Genomic DNA, 6,680 nt, shown 5'->3' with positions numbered 1-6,680 from the left:
TTTTTAGAAAATGAACAAAAATGTTTAAAGGGATATGTCAACTTTTTTTCTTTACGTGTCTTGCCTCACTCCCGAGTCCATGACCAGCAGATAGACACCATCCTTTCGACTGTGCGTGCAGTAACAAGGGAGATAGAGCCGTATCGCCGTAGTTAGCTTAGCTCAAACGCTGGAAGTGTATGGGTAGTGTTAGCCTGCCTCCACCTAAAGTCGCTAATTAGCTTAGCTCAAACGCTGGAAGTGTATGGGTAGTGTTAGCCTGCCTCCACCTAAAGTCGCTAATTAGCTTAGCTCAAACGCTGGAAGTGTATGGGTAATGTTAGCCTGCCTCCTACCTAAAGTCGCTAATTAGCTTAGCTCAAACGCTGGAAGTGTATGGGTAGTGTTAGCCTGCCTCCACCTAAAGTCGCTAATTAGCTTAGCTCAAACACTGGAAGTGTATGGGTAGTGTTAGCCTGCCTCCACCTAAAGTCATCAGAGAAACTCTTCAGCAACTCTAAACGGAAACCGGCGGGCCGATGACAAAACTCTCCGGTAAGGCATCTTGAGCGGTCAAATGCCGCTAACGGGACGAGATCGGTCAAAACGGAGGGTTCAAGCAAAGACGGTTTATTTTGGTTCAAGCTAGCTACATCGAGGGTAGGTTAGCTTCCTGTTTCAAAGTAAAAGCACAAATTCTATCGTCATGGTTTTCTGTATGTAAAGGGCAACGGGTGTTTTATTTTGTGAAAGTAACCGGAAGTGCGTTGGTCACAACGGCTAGCTTGAGTAGCGCCGAATTCGTCCGAACAAAATTATAAACAGCTGGTATTTAGACAAATGAACGACACACTGCTGATCTAAACGGCTACTTTCTCACCTAAACATGTTTGAAATGTGGATAAAGTGATATATTTACAGAGTTTAGAGCTAAAATGAAATCAGCTTCTGACTGCTGGTTTCAGCTCAGGTAGGAGGCAGGCTAACACTACCCATACACTTCCAGTGTTTGAGCTAAGCTAATTAGCGACTTTAGGTGGAGGCAGGCTAACACTACCCATACACTTCCGGTGTTTGAGCTAAGCTATTTAGCGACTTTAGGTGGAGGCAGGCTAACACTACCCATACACTTCCAGCGTTTGAGCTAAGCTAATTAGCGACTTTAGGTGGAGGCAGGCTAACACTACCCATACACTTCCAGCGTTTGAGCTAAGCTAATTAGCGACTTTAGGTGGAGGCAGGCTAACACTACCCATACACTTCCAGTGTTTGAGCTAAGCTAATTAGCGACTTTAGGTGGAGGCAGGCTAACACTACCTATACACTTCCAGTGTTTGAGCTAAGCTAATTAGCGACTTTAGGTGGAGGCAGGCTAACACTACCTATACACTTCCAGCGTTTGAGCTAAGCTAACTACGGGCGATACGGCTCTATCTCCCTTGTTACTGCACGCACCGTCGAAAGGATGGTGTCTATCTGCCAGTCATGGACTCGGGAGAGAGGCAAGATAAGAAAAAAAATTGTTGGCATATCCCTTTAATAATCAGAAAAGGAAGGGTTCTGATCAGATTCAATAACGTGTTATAACATCCTGGTTTTTTTATTTTCATTTTTTTTAAAGGGACAACGAGGAGTTTTGGAAAGCGAAGTGTTTTCACACTACATTTCCCATGAGCCCCCACACGCACGGTGAAATTCTTGGACCGGCAAACTCCTCGTTGTCCCTTTAACTGGTGAAAAATTTAAAAAAAAAAATTACCAAATTGCTCCATAATAAAGTTAACGACATTTTTGTCTGTATCTGAAATCTTTGTTATAAATCACAATCTGAGGGAAACAGGAAGTGATCAGTTCAGCATTTAAACACAATTATTTATTTTATTAAACTGAATATAAACATAAAACCAACAAATACACAATGGTGCAGCATTAATGCAATAATAATGATATTTATATGCAACACTTTATTCTGAAAGAGGTCATATTACACCATCAGTACTTCCTCTTCTGTTTGATGGATATATTTTTTATATGAACACTTTTGTATTTTTTATTTTTCACAGTGTTTTAATTTCTCTGTGGCTCTCTGTTTTTTATTTTTAAGTTTTATTTCCTTTTTAAAAAACCATCAAACTGTAGATAAACGTTACAAAATCACAGTTTCATCTATTTTAGCTCCAAAGTCTCGTTTATCAGACGGACTTTGATCTTTATAGTTTAATGAAATGGTTCAGTTTTTTTCTGCGTCTGTCTTAAACACAATGAGCCGAATCTGGATCAGAACCAACTTCATGATTCTGTTTGTACCAGCTGACTCTTTCTCTTTCTTCTTATTTATCTGTTTGTTTTATCTTTGTTCTTGTGGATCATAAACCGTGACACAAACCACATTGCCATCTGTGTTTTTATTGATCTATCGATTTATCGATCAGGCCTCTGATAAAATCTGTAGAAAAAGAAATACAGTCTGACTGCTGCTGCTAAGAGAGAGAGACCTGCTAGCACTCGTTAGGAGCTTAGCGCAGCTAGCAGCCCCAGCCCTCCTACTCTGCTGCACGTAGCTTCACCTGAGCTCCGTCATTGGCTGGAGAGAAAACACCGACTCTCTCGCCATAGATATCTATGCTCTCTGGCGACTCTCTAGCTCCACCCAGAAACGTCCACTTGCACAACAAAACCTGAACAAAACAGAGCAAAAGACCAAAATACAGGCAGACACAGCCCCCCCCCCACACACACACACACACACAGGACTAGAAGCCCATATAGGTGACGATTAAGACGGATTTCATTTGTACAAGTCTAATGCTTATTTTTGGGCACAAAACACCAGACCCAACCTTAGTTTAAAGGTGTACAGAAATGGCCGTTTGTCGTGCCGAGTTGTCACAAGCTGCAACACGAGTGTACCCGAGTAAGGAAAACCAATCAATCAATCAATTTGTTTATTTCGGGCATGTCAATTTAAATCATCATCATCACACTTCATCTTAGTTCAATAATACAATACACATGGCCGAAAGGGAAAGCGGGAGAAGCAAAAGCTTATCTAGTCCCGCCCCCATTACCCACAGAATACACAGCTTACAACTATGTTTTGTTATATATTTTAACGAATTTGATTGGTCGTTATCAAGAGGGCGGGATATTCAAAGCTTTGGGCGAGCCCGAATATCTTTGGCCTGAGCTCCGTGTGTGTGTGTCTCAGACGTTTGAATGACGGATGACAGATCCAATATCAGTGGCTGGTGAATCGTGTACAGGCTGACGTATAATCCGTGCGCCTGCATTGTCCAATGCGAGAAAAAAAAATACACACTTTCATCCCAGATTTACTCAAAAATAGAATTTTGCACAAAGTTTGGCCGACATCGTCTGATAGATGAGTTATTACACTAATTTTATGACCCAGAGTGGGCTCAAATTCAATTTTCTTTTCTGTACAGCTTTAAGGACAAAGACCAACACAAAGTTTTTGTGAACAGTCACTGCTGCTCTTCATTTCTCTTTGGCTATTTACTGAAGGACTTCAGGAGAAGTTTGAGGAACTGGACTACTTTCTTCTCTTCGTGTTTCTGCTCCACTGATCTTCTGCTATTTGCTGCACCACATTTATCACATTGAGTTTCTTCAGAAAACCACAAACTTAACCGAGCTGCTGCACTTAGTGTTATCAGCAGTGGACCAGAGAGGTGCAATAAAACTCAAACTGTTTGACAAAGCTCCGCCCCCTCCCTCATCCGGCTGACTTGAGGAAAACCAATCCCAGGAACCACTTTATTGTTCTTCACCAGTCCCAGAGTCACAGACTTCTTCAATCTTCAGTCAGAGACGATCGGATTCAACTTCACACCAAACTAACACTGTGAGTGAGTCCAGCTACAACCCTGCTGCTTCAACCCTGCTTCAACCTGCCGACACTCCACACACTGAAGGTGAGTTTGACCAAAAACCTGGACTTGGTTCATACCAGAAAAAATCCCTTGAAACACTTGTATTGCACGACTTTACTTACTTTTTATTTTTATTTCGAAATTTTTACCAAGAAATTTTACCACTTTTTTGTTTTTAAAAGCCCCGGTACTGAGCTTTTAACTGGATACGCAAATTGTCTGCTGATGTGTCTCTGTAACCTACACCAGCAAATGAGCCCATCAGTGAGAAGATACGCTATTTCAAAGTAGTCTAATTCTATACCTCTGGAAGGCATGGTCGGGTCGCACCACTGACCAAACGATATGAATAGATACTGTAGTGTATTATACACCTTAACTTTCTTACTTGAATATCTTAAACTATTGTATGTTCTTCTTTGTATGTACTGTACTGTATGTGTGCCTTGTTTGGAACTGAAGGAGTGTGTGGACAGATGCTCTACTTCATTCATTTTGACCTAATGGGATATGCATGGTTCAACATGACTGAATGATCCTGTTGTCTTCTCTAATGGGTAAGAGACATGAGAAACAGGGCATTGCGTTCGTTCTAGCCTAAAAGTTAAAAGGTCAAGGGCCATCTGGACGGGAGGTTCCTCTCTGTCTGGAGATGGGGGAGTCAGAAAAGGTATATAAATCAGAGCTCTGGGCCAGTCGAGAGACTTCTCATATTGACACTCGAGATGTTCCAGGATTCGGCATTTTTTGTACACTGTTCTTCTTGTTAATTAATAAACTTGTTTTTTTGAATACAGGCGAAGACGTGTCAGCTGTGATCCCTTCTTTTCATCAACACGTCAATATACCACAATAGGCTACATTACCTTATCCATATGCACGCTGCAGATAACTGCTAAAAGAAAAAAGTTTTCAAAGCAAGTCCCGTCTTCTTTCTGACGTTTCCAAAACACCACCGCTTTCGTCCACAGGGGCCGCCAAAATCAACACTAAATGAAAGGTCTGTACAGGGGCTTTAAAGGAATATGACCACTTTTTGACCTTTTTTTTTTGTTTTTTCAAAGATTTTGCGACTTTTTTTAATAAGAAATTTTACCTCTTTTTTTTTTTTTTTTAGAATTTTTTTAATGACTTGTTTTGAGAATTTTCATCACTTTTTCTAGAAATGTTTTTAAACGTTTTTGGAGAAATTGTACCACTTTTTCCAGAAATTTCACTACAATATTTCCAAAAATGTACGCAGTTGGCCCTAATTTGACCATACACATCAATCTCAGAACAAATATTTGTGTATTTCTGGTGTTTAGGGGTTCTTGATGTAAAAAAAAACAAACAAAAAAAACACTGCATTAGTCTGTCTGCCTCTCTGAAGCTCACACAGACGGAGCATAAACAACGGGGAAAAGACAAACACCCCCTCCTCTCTCATTCTCTGGAATTGTCTGTCATATTCCTAGTGAGTGTCGCGGAAATCTTGATTCTGAACAAGACTGGAGAAGTAGCATGCACCCAAGTTTATTGCTACAAGCACTTTTAGCTATATTAGACAGTAAAACAATCCAACAGATGTGTTAACTCAAGAAATACCCCCGTTGTCGGTTTCTCTGTAGGAATTTACAACCTAGAGCAATTAGTAAAGTTGTTCATGGGTCATCCGAGTGTCCTTCCCCTGCCCCCAGGTTTATTGTAGGCAGTATTACATTTCTCCACTAATGGAGTTAACAGGTTTGCAACAAGGTTTTACTACTTCAAAGACTACGTTACTACTCATGACAAGGAAAATACTAATCACAGCTATTTTCCACCACATGAGTTTTAGAGGGCTCATAGCTATATCTATAGATTCTTGTTGGATGGTCCCATTTTTTTGTATTTTGTAAACTGGATAACTCTTCTATTTTGTGGGGAAAAGAAATGGAAATAGGTGTGTGGCTTGGGATGACTGACTCTACTTCCTGTCTTTTGTCTTTTCAGCTTCACTCACAGACTAAATGGCTTCCAGACCAGAGGAGGATCTCTGCTGTCCGGTCTGTATGGAGGTCTTCAGAAATCCTGTCCTTCTGTCCTGCAGCCACAACTTCTGTAATGACTGTGTGAGGAGATGGTGGAGAGAGAAACAAGATCAACTGTGTCCACTTTGTAAGAGCAGTTCAAGAATAAATCCTCCCTGTAACCTGGCGTTGAAGAACCTGTGTGAGGCCTTCTTACTAGAGAGAGAGCAGAGATCTTCAGAGCCTCTCTGCAGTCTGCACTCTGAGAAACTCACACTCTACTGTCAGGACCATCAGCAGCCAGTGTGTCTCATCTGCAGAGATTCAGAAAAACACAACAACCACAGATTCAGACCCGTTGATGAAGCTGCTTCGAAACTCAAGAAGGAACTTGAGGAAACTCTGGAGCCCTTAAAGAAGAAGTTAAAGGGTTTTGAAGGAGTGCAAGTGAAGTTTGGTCAAACAGCAGAACACATTAAGGTCCAGGCCCGACACACAGAGAGGCGGATTAAGGAGCAGTTTAAGAAGCTTCACCACATTCTAGAAGTGGAAGAGGAGGCCAGGGTGGCTGCACTGAGGGAGGAAGAGCAGCAGAAGAGTCAGAGGATGAAGGAGAAGATGGAGGCTCTGAGCAGAGAGAGAGCAGCTCTTTCACACACAGTCAGAGCCACAGAGGACGAGCTGAGAGCTGAAGACGTCTCATTCCTGCTCAACTACAAGGCTGCAGTGGAAAGAGTCCAGCAGCGCCCCCTGCTGGAGGATCCACGGCTGGACTCAGGAGCTCTGATAGACCAGGCCAAACACCTGGGCAACCTGA

The sequence above is a fragment of the Trachurus trachurus genome, assembly GCF_905171665.1.
Source record: "Trachurus trachurus genome assembly, chromosome: 22".
Classification (NCBI taxonomy): domain Eukaryota; kingdom Metazoa; phylum Chordata; class Actinopteri; order Carangiformes; family Carangidae; genus Trachurus; species Trachurus trachurus.
The sequence above is the reverse complement of the archived record's forward strand: the minus strand, read 5'-3'. Positions refer to the sequence as shown.